The following is a 15,536-nucleotide window of genomic DNA, read 5'->3' as shown; positions in this document are numbered from 1 at the left end:
GCTTTGGGCATTCCAAGCCATGATCTTCATGTTATGCAACACAACATTTGGTGTACTAGACATTTGTGAGTGTTGAAGCAAATAAGTGTTCAGCTGCAGTTAGAAAACAGTTGAAGAAGATTTCTATTTTCTCCTCGTTTGAAGTAGCTCTGAGGATTTTCAGAAAGCAGTCCTTCGTAATAGATATTAGTTGTTGAATCGGGAGAATTATGCTATTAGAGTTCATATTGATATCGTTATTTGCTATTTTCGTGGGTCCTTTTTCCACACGGTTGCCACCACACATGTCAGATCGTTGATTTGTAGCTGTTGGTTTCACCACATTGCAGTTTACTTTACTGCTATTGGAAGCTGCTTTGGAGACCCGCACGTCTCTAACAGCTGTTGCCGGTGATTCACTTCGTCGAGGAGGGGACCTCAGTATTTTGGCAAAAGGCACCATCTCGTCGGTAGCCCGCTGAACCACGACACTCTCGTCATCATGAGTTGGCATTGCCTCGGCCGTTGGTACAGTAGAAGTCCTTTTAGGTTCGTTGAACCTTCCCTTCCTTTCTTTATTCCAGCCTCTGGCTGAACTGACGCTTGAGCAGTCATCATCATGGTGATCTTGAGATTTATATTGAGATTTGTGACTTGGCCTCAACTTGTCGGATTGTCTATCGTTTTCACGATTATGCATACCAATAATTGGTCTGTTTCTTGGTATATCTGGACGTCTCGTCGTGTTTTCATTTCTGGCCATTCTGTCTTTGCTAGTGGGGCACGATAAACAGCCTCTGTAATTTGCACTGTGTTTTCCTCCACAGTTGGTGCATATCGGGTCTTTCTCACCCCGCTTCAGACTGCATTCAGAGGAGTGATGCTCCCCTGGACACTTGACACAGCGTGGATCATTATGACATGACTTCGATGTATGTCGCCAGGCCTGACAATTGAAACACTGGACCACACCCTGGCGTTTTCTATACATCTCAGCTCAAATTCTGATGTAGTTCAAAGAAGTCAACTTATAAATTTCCTTACTCCGATTTTTTCGGGGCATTTCCACTAGCCAAATCGGAATTGGTACTACTATTCTGCTACTATTCAGGGCCCTGTCCTCTATGGCTTTTTAACTGAGCAACATTTATAATTTCGAAGTCCTCGGCTTCCAGCGACTCTTTGATCACTTCACAGGGGGTATTTCTTTCCAAGTCCTTGATAACCACTTTTATTGTCTTAACTGAATGGAGCATGTATGTGCTATATTTTATGATATTCGCATTGAACATTTTTGTAATCGCACGGTGGTCATTTTCACTGTTCAAAAACAACAACATATTTTTACCGGCTGTTTTTGCTGAAAAAGTCTCTTGGCAGGTGCTTTTAATTTTTTGTAGCAATTCCATCCAGTTCCCATTCTTGGTAAGAGTCAATGGGGGAATGCGAACTTTCTTATGAGAGACTTCTCTCCATTGATTACGATTATCAGGGTCTGGATCATCAGTTTCTTCATTTTCTGAATTATTTCCAGAGTTCCCGATATTTTGTCCTGTATTTCCCGCATTTCCTACGGTACTTGTTGATGGTATAGCTTCAATGACATCGATCTTGCGCGTCTTATTGCTGGTTGAGTCCTGATTGGCTGTAGCAATGACGTCACAAGTAGCTGTTTGCCCATTGGCTGGAGCGACGACGTCATTACTTGTTGTTTCAGCATTGGTCAAATCGACCTTTGATGCGCTGGCCACAGCGTAGGCACTAACAAGTTTGGATTCGTTTGAATCATCATTACACAGGGTACCCTGGGGCACCTCACACCTTTCTACAGTAATGGGCTCACAAATAATGTCCTTCGGGCCATTATCTCTCTTCTTTTTCTTCTTATTTCTCTTTTTCTTCTGACCTCCCTTTCCATTGACGCTATTTGCATCGTCATCAGATGATTGGCGGGAAGAAGGGCTGTTTTTGCGAAATATACCACAAGATGATGCCTCGGCATCGAGCACTTCACCCAGTTTCCATATCATAGCATCCTCAATTTTGTACTTGTCATAATCAACTTCACAGTTTACGAGCCTAAAGCCCAGTTCAATAAGTTCACAAAAAGAATTGTTACCACTGCACGCGCCTCTTGAAGACGATTTAATCTCTGCATGTCTCGTACGGGACGGATGCATGTCGAGAGTTTTTAGTATGGCGACTATTAGGTCGTGTCTAACACTAGTTTCGTTAGGGGCCTCGTCGTCGTCACTACGTGCATTCATATCATATTAGTTAATAAAATATAAGCATTAGATACCTTGTCCCATGCCGCACGATGGCTGGCAAAAGAAATCCCATGCGCGGTTTTCGTATTCGCGGATTTTTTCCCTTTATTGAAATTTTTTTTTGACAACACTCAGCAATCGTCATTCACGTGTTTTGTTTTACAAAATCTGAGTTGTGCTTGTTTAGGATGGCTCATTCTTCTAAATGCTACTGAAATGCTTTGAAAAGGTAAATAAAAGTGAAAACTTCACAATAAAAATTGGAGACATTGACTATGCTTGGCAAAAGTAAGTCAATACCTGCTGAGGTCCGCTATTACGGAATCGATGAATCTACGGTGAGATATTCAAGAGAAAGGAATCTGAAATTCGTTCAACCGTAGCTGTAGCTGCACCCATGGCAGTCAAAACTTTGCAGCGCCTACGGGAACCATGTCTTTCTCGTTCAGAAAATGCTGTTTTTTGTGGGTACAAGACTGATATAAAAAGGCATTCCAGTTGATTGTAATATTTTAACACAAAAGGCGAAATATGTAACTCTTCCATAAGGAAAGGGCTGGTGAAAGGTCTTATTTCATCAGAATTTTATGCAAGTAAAGGTTGGTTTCATAGGTTTAAGAAACGATTCGGATCACGCAATGTCAAAATCACTGGCAATCAAGCCTCTGCCGACCAGGAGGCAGCTAGGAAATTTCTAAAGACTTTGTAGAAAGTTATTGAAGAGAAGGTTTATGCACATCAGCAGGTGTTTAACGCTGACGAAACTACACTATTTTGGAATGCCGCAAACAAGTTAAGCAAGAGAAGAAAAGCGTGCTCCTGGTTTTAAGGCAAGTACAGATAGACTTACTATGTTGTTTTGCCTAAATGCGTATGGGTAGCACGATAAAGCCCACCATCATTTTCAAATCTACGAATCCCTGAGCATTGGAGGGAGGGATAAGCCAAAGCTCCCAGTATTTTGGACGAACAATAAAAAGGCTTGGACTATGAAACCCTTTTCCCGGATTGGTTTAAACGGTGTTTCGTTCCTGGAAGTCAGGAGGTACCTTGTTAGTGTGAATACATATGCTATTAAAATTTCTTTTGATGCAGGATTCACCGAGGAGGAATTAATGCAACTGACTGGTCTTCAAACTGAAGCGGTGCCAGATGAAGAAGTTCAAGATAAAGAAGTAGAAGACAGGTTCACCACAAGTAACATAGCAGAAGGGCTTCGCAAGCTCAAATCAGTAATAGATTATTTTCATAACATGGATCCCTCTACTTTACGTTCTTCACATGTAGAAAAATTAGTAGAGGAAGCCTTGTCAACATACTCCAACATACTTGATGATATGAAGAAGGTAAGAAACGGCGAACAGCAAAATCACAACGTTCTTTCAGAAAACCACCAACAATCGCTTCACCTTCTTTTACATTTTCTTCTACCTCTGCGTCACCTCATGATGTTCAATAAATGAGATATACAAGAAAAAACTATGGTTTCGATTATTCACGGATTTCCGTATTTATGAATTCATTATTTCCGCGGGGGGCTGACTGTACACTCCATGGCTTCACGCGACAGTGATAATAATATATAGATACATAATCTTGTAATATAATTGCATAGATACATAATTTGGTGCATTTGCAGAAGAAACATCGGATTATCCGATATCTCTCACTGTATCCGATTACATTTTAAGTGAGCGCACAACTCCCGAAAATAAAAAGTTATTTTACGAACTATAGATAAATTGATTTCTCGGATCAGAAAGAAAAAAAACCATAGAAAGTAAAAAAAAAAGTATGGCCTAACTATTTCTGTAAAATTAGAAAATGGTATTCAAAGTCGAAGGCAGATGGCGCTGAAAACGAAACCAAGTTATTTCCAGACGTACAAAATCGAAGCCTAAACTTTTTTGAAACGGAATAAAATATGTCCACCTCAACAAAATAACATAAAAAAACTATTAACCAATACTTAACTGCATCGAGTTTCTCTTATGATTAAACACATTCCATATACGAAGGTTTTAACAACTGGATGTTGCGAAGATATATTTTGGAAAGAGAGAAAATTCAACTGCCCCTGCGGGGAATCGAACCCACGTCCTTTCACTTTCCGGGTGAACACACTAGACTACAGAGGCACCGAATCTCTCGATCTTTCCTTGGAGCTCGCGTACACTGAAAGGGACCGTACATGGACGGCCGGACCAGACTCAGGCCAAGCTCACATTCCATATATTTATTTCAGATATTTACGCAAATTTCATCAGAATAATATCTTAAAATAAATTTCTACAAAGAAAGTTAAAAATATTCCCATTATAAGCATTAATGTTTTAATTGAACAGTAAAGGAAGCTAGTAAACGCATTTCTTCTCTGGCACTCGCGTCAATAATATTCTTCCAATTTCTTAATATATTATTATTGCTGATAAAATGCATAACGTTTCAAAAGGTTCCGCCCCAACCTCTATTACCAACAATAATGAAAATCAAACTAAGGGCAATCGGCTTGTCGGCGGGAACACAAGAACTATAACCCTTCCATTTTGACTTCAATGTATCGAGCTTCTTAATTCGTACTAATGGTTGAAAATAGAACCGCTCACAAACCCGGACTGGTTGAAGCTATTAAACATAAAAATTATTTCTACAGAATAAGGATTCTAAAATGTACGAATAAACGTAAAATAATATCGAAATAGGCATTTGCAGAAAAATGTAAAAAAAGGCATTTTTACAAAAAAAGTTTGAAAATAGGCAATTCAAAAAGTCATTTATAACATTTTCCTCTGAACTTCCGGGCTAGTTTAGTTCTGCAAACCTGTATATTTCAAATTCTAGGCCCGCCCATAAAATGTACCTCTCGTTTCATCTTTGTATAAATCAGTGTCCCGGAATTATGTCAATTCAAAGGTGCTTTTTGAAACGCCACTGTATAATTATATTAACAGTCGAATTCCGTTATAACGAACTCCAAGAGACCGAAGAAATCATTTCGTTACAACGAAATTTCGTTATAAAGGAATTCCAGGGTTAACTTATCTGGGGGAACAGAAAAGTGTTTGTTAAAACGAAATTTTCGCTATATCGATATTCGTTAAAACGGGATTCGACAGCATAACATTGTATGGATAATAATCAATGATACGGTCAGATAGAAAATTGGCGTTTTAACTTCTCTTGCCTAAATCCCTTGAATTATAGATATATTGTGAGTTATACAGACCGTTTCACCATTATTGGCCAAAAAGAACATGAATTCTCTTTCATTTTGAGATTAAACGAAAATATAAAAAAATGATCATCAGAGAACGGAACTTATCACTGATAGTTGAAATTTTTATTAAGGAAAATACCAAAATTAAAATTTATGTCCAGCCCCCCAATCTAAAAAAATATCAATCAGCAAATTTCGTGCCTTTCCCTAAGAAACTCAAAGGAATTTGGCCCATAAAAATTCGTTGAGATGTTGATAGTCAAAACTCGTGATTTTTTGGCACTTTTCAAGAAAAGATTTTCTAAATCTATTAGCTTTCTATGAGCCAAATTGGTCAAACATCAGTAAATACATGTTTGTGAAATTGCTGGACTAACATTCCATATAAAAAATTAAAAAGTATTAAATTTCGTCTTTTCAGCCATTACACAAGATGGGGTTTATGATTAAAAGGATATTATGAATCTTCTCACATCATTATGCATTTATCTAAATGAAAGCACAGAATAATAAATAGAATAATAAAGCATGAATATAGAGTAATAAAGCATGAATATAGAATAATAAAGCGCAGAAATAGAATAATAAAGCATGGTGTTATACGGGGCTTTTTGACGTGTTAAAAAAATTTGCATAAATCGTTGAAAATGTTGTATCTGAATAATTCTTGATTAATTTTCGTGCATTTAATTTAGGATAATTCATGAGCAATATGTGCGTTTCTTTTCAGTATGCGGAAAATCGTTCTTTGTAAATATTTATCTCGTAATTGTCGACAGTAAATAGATAATAATTAAAATAATTATATTCATAACTTGTTCAAACAGTATAACTCTGTATTGTGATTCTTCTCTCTGTAAAGTATTATTGTATACTTATTTATTTTGTTTCCCTTTTACAGGTACTGATTATTCCCAACTGCCGCTAGGTGAGGGAAAACTAATATCTCGGCGAATTGTGATCCAAATATTACGGGGTAAATTTCTTTGAGTTTCATAGAGAAAGGCGCAATATTTACTAATGGGTAGTTTTCCGATTGGTGGTCGTTGACAAATTTTGTTTTTGAATAATGAATAATTTTCAACAAATTTTTGAATTTTTCCCAATAATGATTTCTGTTAGATTCGACTATCACAGATAAATTACGTTCTCTTGGCTGATCATTTTTTTTTTTCATATTTTTGTTGAATTTTAAAATCAACCATAGAATTTCTATTCCTTTCTGTAAATTATGATGAAACATCCTATATACGCGTTGCGATATAATCGGCAGTTCTAATCTTAACACAAAATGAGAATGGAATGGATTGAACGTAACTGAGATTTCATTCGACAATTGAAATGACCCCAAATGTCTTATCTTTGAACGAATTTACAATAATCGTCGAAAACAGCGACGGTAAAGAATAGCTTGGAAGCTCACGAAGTGATATAAATCGTAAATATTTCCCCCATTTGATACTATTCAAATTTGCTATCCCGTTCTCTGTTGTTCGAAACGTTGCTTTGTGACACCAACACCTTCAATATTAAAACATTGATAAACGGATATCTGAGTTGAAAAAATTTGTTTTTTCAAATGCTTTATTAGTATGGATGCCACAGATATTTATGCTTGTAAAAGGTTTATCGGAATAGACACACACTCTAATCAATATTCAAATGAATTTTTTTTCACCTCAGGCTCGAACCGCAGACTGAGTGCAATTAGAAAATGAGTGTGATTCGCAGCACGTACAGAAACAGCTTATCTCATGACGCACATTACTTGATAAGCGGGAGTCTACATCTATCTTTTCAAATTTAATGGATTCAGTGGTTAATTATTTTCGAAAGGGATTTTCCCAAACGTCAAGACTGTTTCTCTAAACATCGATTATTATGGCCGAACCTATTTCCATTATTTGATATTGAATAGTTTTTGATGTACCCATCAACGATTAATTCAATTATTCCAAAGGCAGCAAACTTTATCATCTCCAGTGCAGTATCATGCTGCTGCCGTCATTTATTTCAGATCGAGAAATAAATTATCTTCATGGTGTTTTGTTACGTATTAGTGCATACCCATCGCCAGCGTATCAAACGTGGCCTTCGGAGTTTGGTGTGTTCAGTCTTCTAACGTGTGGCCCGCGAGCTTAAACCTAATTTTGTAAAATTGATCTTAGCAGAACATTACCACATCACTTGAGTGACCCGCAGTGCAATTTTACATCACCTAAGTGGTCCGCGGCATATTCTCAGATCACTTAAGTGATCCGAAATACCTGCCCAGGTCACTCTTAAGTGTTCTGCAGCACATTCTAACTTAAGTGGTCCGCGGCACATTTCAAAATCACAGAAGTGACCCGCGGCACAGTGTCACTTCAATTAAGAAAAGATTATGCATTTTCAGATCCCGTAAGCGTGGGACGCGCATCATTGCAGATCACTTAAGCATCCCGCGACACATCTCCAGACCACTTAAGCAGCTCGCACTCTCGAAAAGTTTAGGCACACTTGTATTAGGGTTCTAATATTCAATTTTGTCATCTGTCTCCCAATTTTATAAGTGGGAAATCGGTAATGTATGTATATGATTGGTGAAGCAAATGCATAGTTTTCCCATAACGCGCTATAGCGATATGCGTGGGAGGGAAAGCCGTCAGCCATTTGTGTAACTTGAATAACCACTAGAAAACACCCTAGTCTGTGCAGTAATAAGGTCAAACCCCAAACACGTTTTACTTACTGGTTGAATGGTACCATAGAATTATTTTAGATAGACAAGGCTCACACTAATTTGAATATTACCGTTGATGAATGGCTTAGGTTTCCTGAATGCTCCTCTGCTGCATCAAAAACAGAAAAAGAAATGGATTTCTTATGGTTTCAAAAATGATCTCGAGTGATTTTCTAATGCCGACCTTCCTTTTTCTTTCATTAGTTAGTTTGCTGGATTTGCAACATGCCGTTCTGATTTGGAAGCTCGGTTGAAGGGGGGGGGGCAGAGAAGAGCATACTTGTGATTAGGGTACGGATTTCTATGCCTTTGCATATTTCGCTATTTTTACGTTATAGAGCATATTTTCAAAATTTTAAGGCATATTTCGGATTTTTCATGATTTTCGATGAAAAGTAATTTTTTTCCTCGCTATTTCAATCCCACTTCAAACTGGTTTTTTTCGGTTCCCGCATATCTGACAAGAGCTCTTAAGGGCTATGGTTTTTATGCACTAAAATGGAACGTCGTTGCTGATTGATGAAAGAAAATCCTGAAATTCGGGTTTTTCAACCTATCAGCAACGAAATTGAATTTTTGAAGTATAAAAATACCAGCCCTCCAACGACTCTGGTGTGTGGCTCGAAATAGATTAGCATCTGAATCGCTATCGGTTGATGGGAAAAGTTGGCTAAAATTGGTAACTTTTGGTGAGGGAGGGGGGATTCTTTGGCAATTGTGTGAAAAATGTTGAGAGTTTTTATCAAAAATAAAAGTAATTATTTATTTGAATTTCGTGCGATGCTTTCAAAGCTAAATACAGGGCGTCCATAACTAAAAGACCCTATTTTAAAGTAGCCTAGAGGCGAAACCAGTCATCAGAAAAGTGTGAAATTTTGTGGAGGACTTCATGAACTGATGGGAATTTGTTTCAGGGGGGAAATATTAGTTGCATATATCACCACCAGAGGGAGTTTTACTTTGAATACTTGTAGTAGATATGCAAATTTATGTGATGCCACGTAGCAGCTGTTATAAAACCTAGAAACATTCGCGGAAATCTTGTTTCTAAATGTGTTGGCTGCTCACAATGACGATAAGTTTACGAGATCGTGCTTTCTTGGTCTAATTGATTTCCAAAACAACAATTCCTCAGTAACTGCTCTACGGAAATATCGGACTTGGAAGAGGATTCGAAAAAGTCCAATGAATGTTAAAACATTCGGAGTAGGATAACGAGATTTGAAACCACAGGATCGTTGGCTGTTCGTCCTGGAAGAGGACGAAACCAGTTTCTATAGACGCTGAGCAGGAGGTTTCGCTTCAGGTGGAAGAGGACAGAGCTTCAAATTCTCGTGTTAGCACTAGCGTCAAGCGTGGAGCACAGGCTTTGGATAGGCCACGTTCGACTGTCCCTAAGATCATGCGGATCCTCCGATATTATCTGTGCAAAATTTCACTTGTGCAGCGATTGCTTCCACATGATTATGACGCTCGACTCCGGTTCTCACTGCAGTTTCTAGCCCGCGTTGAGGTCGATTCAGAATGGCCTTGGAATATCCTCTGGACAGACGAAGTACATTTTCTCTTGGATGGTGCAGTCAATACTCACAACTGCCGAATTCGGGAACCAGAAAATCCGCACCTTATCTTAGAGGTTCCGTTGCATTCACCGAAAGTGACGGTATGGTGTGGATTTAGTTGTAACATTTATTCTCCGTCCCTACATCTACGAGGCGTTACTTTCTACAGGTCCAGTGACATGCTGTGCTGGATCACCGGGAAGCGATATGCTTTGTTGTTACAGAACGAAATTGTTCCGGGTCTGCAAGCACGTCACTACATTAGAGACACAATCTTTATGCTCCTCCACACATTGCAGTGTGTGTTAAGAATGTTCTTAAAACACATTTTACAGAAGAACGTGTCCTCAGCCGGCACTTCCCTAATCTATGGCCTCCCCGGTTCCCGGACTTTAATTAATCCATGCGATTTTTGGCTTTGGGGGCATTTGAAACGTCTGGTAAGTTGTGACAATCCACGACTTACCTGACCTTAAAGGCAGCATTTCACGCGACGTGCTGAATATTTCTCCCAGCACACGCTTCGATGAGTTGCGGAACATGCCATCTTACGATTTCACATAGTACCTGAAAATGATGGCCATCATTTGGAAGCATGTTTTGTTGCAGTAACAATTGTAAAAGTGTTTAAGAATTGTTGAAATTGTGAACGTTCACCTAAATGTGTCATTTCTCTTAATAAAACGCCCACTGGTGACGACATGTGCAACTAATTTTTTCCCCGAAACAAATTCCCATCACTTCATGAAGTCCTCCACAAAATTTCACAATTTTCTGATAACTGGTTTCGCCTGTAGGATACTTTAAAATATGATCTTTTAATTATGGACGCCCTGTACAATACTTGACTAGGTATTTACCAGTAGATGGCAGCACAATAATTCTAAATTTGTGGGAGAAAAACTTACTCGAAAGGGAAATTTTAAATGGATGAGGTTAGTTAGTAAAACGAAGAATTTCTGTTCATACAAACAAGGTAATGGTTCAAAATAGTTTAAACTGCATCAACAATTATCATTATCGTATTATTTTGTTAAAACTAATGTTATTTGAGATAGCAATGAACAATTTTTAGGTCGTATTTTTCGTTTTATAGGACATATTTACAGTTTTTAGAGCATAAATGCATTTTTTATGGAGCACTTTTTAGCAGTTTTTAGAGCATGAAAATCGTAGCCCTACTTATGATATATAAAGACTGATTTGATTGTATGTTTTATTGGAAAGAAACATAGGAGTAAGGGAACGAAAACGTGATGTAATGGGTTGGGCATTATGGAATATGATCTATTAATACACCATTACTGAAGTAGGGGTACTTAAAAAGGTGGATACCAATTTCTGTTGGTTAGGAGACAATTCCAGTTTTTAACAACGCAAACTGTCTGTCAACTTGGTTGTTGAATATAGGGAATAGCTTACCGAAATAAGGTCTTCAAAATGGCCCAAATTATGTTTTGAAATTCGTGTTAATGTTTTGCGCAATTTATATATTTCTTAAATTTTCTATTTCGTCAGAAAGAAATTGAGAAATTAGCCCTCGAAGAAATATCGAATATTCTCGGTAAAGATGTCACACAACTTCCTGTTAATTTGATAAGTGGCAACGCCACTTATGAGAAAAACATCGACGGAATTTATTTTTAATGAAGAAAGCGTTGCACACCATCTACGTGAATTTTTCACGAATTAAGTGCTTGTAATTCCATTATCGATTGATGCATATTTACGTGAAGTTACTCCGTGGAGCAGCAAGGAAGTCGGTGTAAATGGGTTTTCGACCGGATATAAACATAATTTCGCTTTGTTTTTTATGTTTCCAAAACAGTTTTTTTTTACGGAGTTTAGAATAAGTTCTCATATTAATGTGATAAAATGAGCTAAATGAAGTTCTCCCAACATTATATTTCTAATACAGTCAGATTTCCATTATCCAGTGTTGATTTTATTGCTACGTCTAAATTCCATGGACAGTCCTGAATTCCAAACCGCGAGAAAAATAAAACAAGTCAGCCGTATTGGAAGAAAAACTCCTCAAGATTTTTTTTCTTATGAACTTGACTATTTCGTATCAACTTCAGCAGTGGTGAAAAACCTCCGGCCCACGGGGCCTGTGGACGGTTTTCATCCGACCCGTGAAATGTGTTCGGTAGGAAAGCATCAATACATTCCTACGTACAAGATTCATCGAAAGACATTATTTGTGGAGATGAAGATTACAAGGAAGAAAATTCATCACTGCCCCCACGGGGACTCGAACCCCGGTCTCTCGCTTGCCGGACGAGTGCTCTACCATCTAAGCTATGGAAGCAGATGGAATATTTCAACCTTGGAGCGTATATATATATATATATATATATATATATATATATATATATATATATATATATATCCTATATATATATAGAAACGTCCTCTCCACTTGTCAATACAAGATTAATCGAAAGACTGGTTATTTGTGGAGATGAAGATTACAACCCTTGTTCAATGAAGATTACAATTCCTTGTAATCTTCATCCCCACAAATAACCAGTCTTTCGATGAATCTTGTATTGACAAGTGGAGAGGACGTTTCTATATACATTCCTACGTATCAATACAGTGAGTAAATCCTCGATTATCCCTCCGTCGATTAACCGGGATGTGGAATGAAGTATCCACCTACGTTGAAAACGTTAACTTTGGAAGAGAATATCGATTTTAATTTTTTTTTTTTTGCTTATTGAAGTCCTGTTTATTGTGATTCCAAACAGAGAGGCATTGTTTTGCTTATATGATGCTTAGAAACGTCTACTTTTGTTTGCGTTTAAATTTTGATACAAGTAATACGTGAATACACATTTTTACTTTGCTATATATTGTTGAAGCTTTATGAACCAAAGGATAAGATCTATCACATTTATTTCTTCAATTACAGTGTTTTATAGACGACATGTAGGATAAAATTTCAAAAAAATTTTCACACGTACATTAACAGATTTGAGTGTAACTTACGAGCATACCATCATGTAGTCCTTTAACTTTCGGTTCATAACGTGCACATTATAGCACTGTGAAAAAAATAACGAAACATTTCCATTCATAGGATTTTGGGCAATCTTGTTTCGAACATTACACGAATTTTGCTTAATATTAGACAAAGAAATGACTTCCATAGAAAACGACATAATCAGTCCAAACTTTTTAATTATTTTCACCATTTTGCGACACTTTCCATCAAAACAGATAACTAAAGTTCATATCCAGATCAATTTTATGAAAATGTGCTTTCGAACATAGTGGGATGCCTTATCCATGCTACGAAAATTTCAATTTCATGTTCAGCTCTTCTCTATTCGTGTTGTTGTTTTTCTTCTTTCTCATCGGTAATGTAATATTTTGTTTGATCATTTTGATCGCACCACGGTCATTTTCTGCACAAGAGGGCTAATTAGACCAGGACCTACAAGTTATTGCCGAATCCGAATGGCATGCTTGTTTTTATACTCGTCGAGAGGTTGGTGCGCTAATTCCTCGATGGGGGACTCCGTGCGGTAGTAATTGTGTGTGCGATCATGTTGCCGTTTCTGTTGTGCCCCTGTGTCAGGAAAGATTTCTGACAAGGACAAACCGGGTATCCGAACCTTCGACACCTCTAAACATCCTTTGGAACTTAAGGCGAGTGTCTTATCGACCTGGGCTACCGCGCCCTTAATATTTTGTGAAGGTTTGTGATGAAAACAAACATTTCCTAGTGTATTGGATTCCTTCATTATTTTCTTGAGAGCCAGCCCCCCCCCCCCTTCACAGAACTGAACTCATGTCAACGCGTTGAAACGGCAGCCCCCATATGCACACATAAGAACCGGACATTGTCCCAGCCAATTTACAGCCAATTACAGGAAATGAAGGCAAATTATTCGGAATGTATTTTTTTTAAACTGAAATATAAGACACCAGAATGACATAACTTCGGTCGATTGGCGGAACTAGCGCTGTTCCTTGTTTTTCTCTTTCCCGTAGCCGTAGTACATTTTATAATGGTCAACTGAAATTGGTTTTCTGTGGTTCCCATGTTCAAGGCATAAATGCAGGCCGATCTCTCAGTTAAAAGTCTCGCCACAGGCCTACACACACAACGAAACAATGATTCAATCATTACACTCCACTCAAAAATTTAAAGACTGGTGGCAGCTCTACACATGACAAGCATTACACAGAAACACGTTCCACGTCAGGTTCACACACATTCCAACATGAACCAATTCGTTAGAAGTTCCGCAGAGGAATGTGGACGAGGTGCATGTGTGGTTTCGTACTATCTGTTCAAATCGATAATGAAATATTTTATTTTGAAATTACAAATGTTTTAACACTCAAACCAGTATATAATGTACGTCAACGGGTGCTCAACCAGTGTGGGCCACTTTATTGGTTTGGGTATGTGCTGTGGGCCACTTAAGTCATCTGGCCCGGGTGGGCCCCATGCCTTCAGACGGCACTGGCACCGCGGGATACTTGAGTGAACTAGAACAGTGGGTTGTTAGTAGGCATAACCCCCCCCCCCTCCCCCGTTGAGAGGGTGAAAATTGCTAAAAAACGTGTAAGCTCTGAGTCCAGAGGAGACGAAAGGTGGATGTCAACAAACATAATTCACAAATGTTGGCGATGGATAATCCCCATACCAGTGTACCTCAGAAATCTCAACAGAGGTTTAAGTAGGGTTTTCCTAGGAGCAGGTTTCCTCTGCCGCGCGTAACGTGATTCGCCCAGCGCGGCACGCCGGCCATTCACCAATAAGAAAAGCAGCGTGACTGTTTTCCTACAGAGCGAAATACGCCTCACGACAGCGCTTTACGTTGGGCGTGATTAGCCGACTGCTTCTGGGGAGTCAAATGCGTCGTGCGCCGCGCGTTTTGCCGATTTTCTCTTCACTCTTGTGCGTTTTCTTTCCCTTCCCTTCAAACCAGAGCATGCAGACGACAGAGTAGCTGATGCCAAGGCGATATACTATAATATAGCCGTCCTGATCTGATACGCCACCCTAAGAAAACACAAACGCGTAGCGTAATTATGTAACACGTTTCTGCCGGCGCAAAATGGTCTAATTCGGTTCACGCCGCGCAAGAAACCTATTCCTAGGAAAACCCGGCTTTAGTGTCAACGTGTGGGCAGGAATCCTCGGTCATTATCTCTTGGGGCCGTACTTGGTGCCGAACGCCTAAATGGCGCAACGTACCTTGTTTTGCTGCAACACGTCTTCACGGAATAAGTGTGCCGGCCGCAGTGCAGCGAGGCATGTGGTTCACGCGTGATGATGCCCCTGCACATTTTTCCCGCGAGGTGAGTAATCACCTGGATGTTACATCCCACGGAGGTATATTGGACGCGCGGTACCCGTTGCTTAGCCTCCACGTTCGCCTGATCTCAATCCATGTGACTTTCTCCTATGGGGTCACCTTAAATCACTCGTTTATCCGATGCCTGTGGACACACCGGAGGATCTCATACTGCGGATAGTTGTCGCTGCGGCAGACTTCAATGACATACCTGGTATCTTCGAGCGCGTCCGGGAATCGTTTTTACATCATTGTAGACTGTACAATGACGTCAGCGGCCGCCACTTCCAACAACTCTTGTAATGATTAATCAAATAAATCTTTTTTGTAGTTGTTATTGTAGTCGTTCCCTCGTGACGTCGAAACCTGCGTGCGTTTTTCGCGATTTTCACCCTCTGAACGTAGTTTGCGACACCATGTTCCATTGCGATTTTTGTTCCTCTTGAGGCCTACTAACAACCCTCTGAG

The 15,536-nt window shown here is 39.0% G+C and overlaps 1 non-coding gene across 1 annotated transcript; it reads right to left on the bottom strand.

Moving 5' to 3' along the window:
* Nucleotides 1–11,989: 11,989 nt before the first annotated feature.
* On the bottom strand, nt 11,990–12,061 carry TRNAA-GGC (transfer RNA alanine (anticodon GGC)). Its single transcript has one exon. It is a non-coding gene; the product is annotated as a tRNA-Ala (tRNA).
* Nucleotides 12,062–15,536: the final 3,475 nt, after the last annotated feature.

The sequence above is a fragment of the Pholcus phalangioides genome, unplaced genomic scaffold (assembly GCF_987345545.1).
Source record: "Pholcus phalangioides strain wild (caught in Gottingen) unplaced genomic scaffold, Ppha-v1.0 ptg000032l_1, whole genome shotgun sequence".
Taxonomy (NCBI): domain Eukaryota; kingdom Metazoa; phylum Arthropoda; class Arachnida; order Araneae; family Pholcidae; genus Pholcus; species Pholcus phalangioides.
This window is presented reverse-complemented; position numbering and strand designations above follow the sequence as displayed.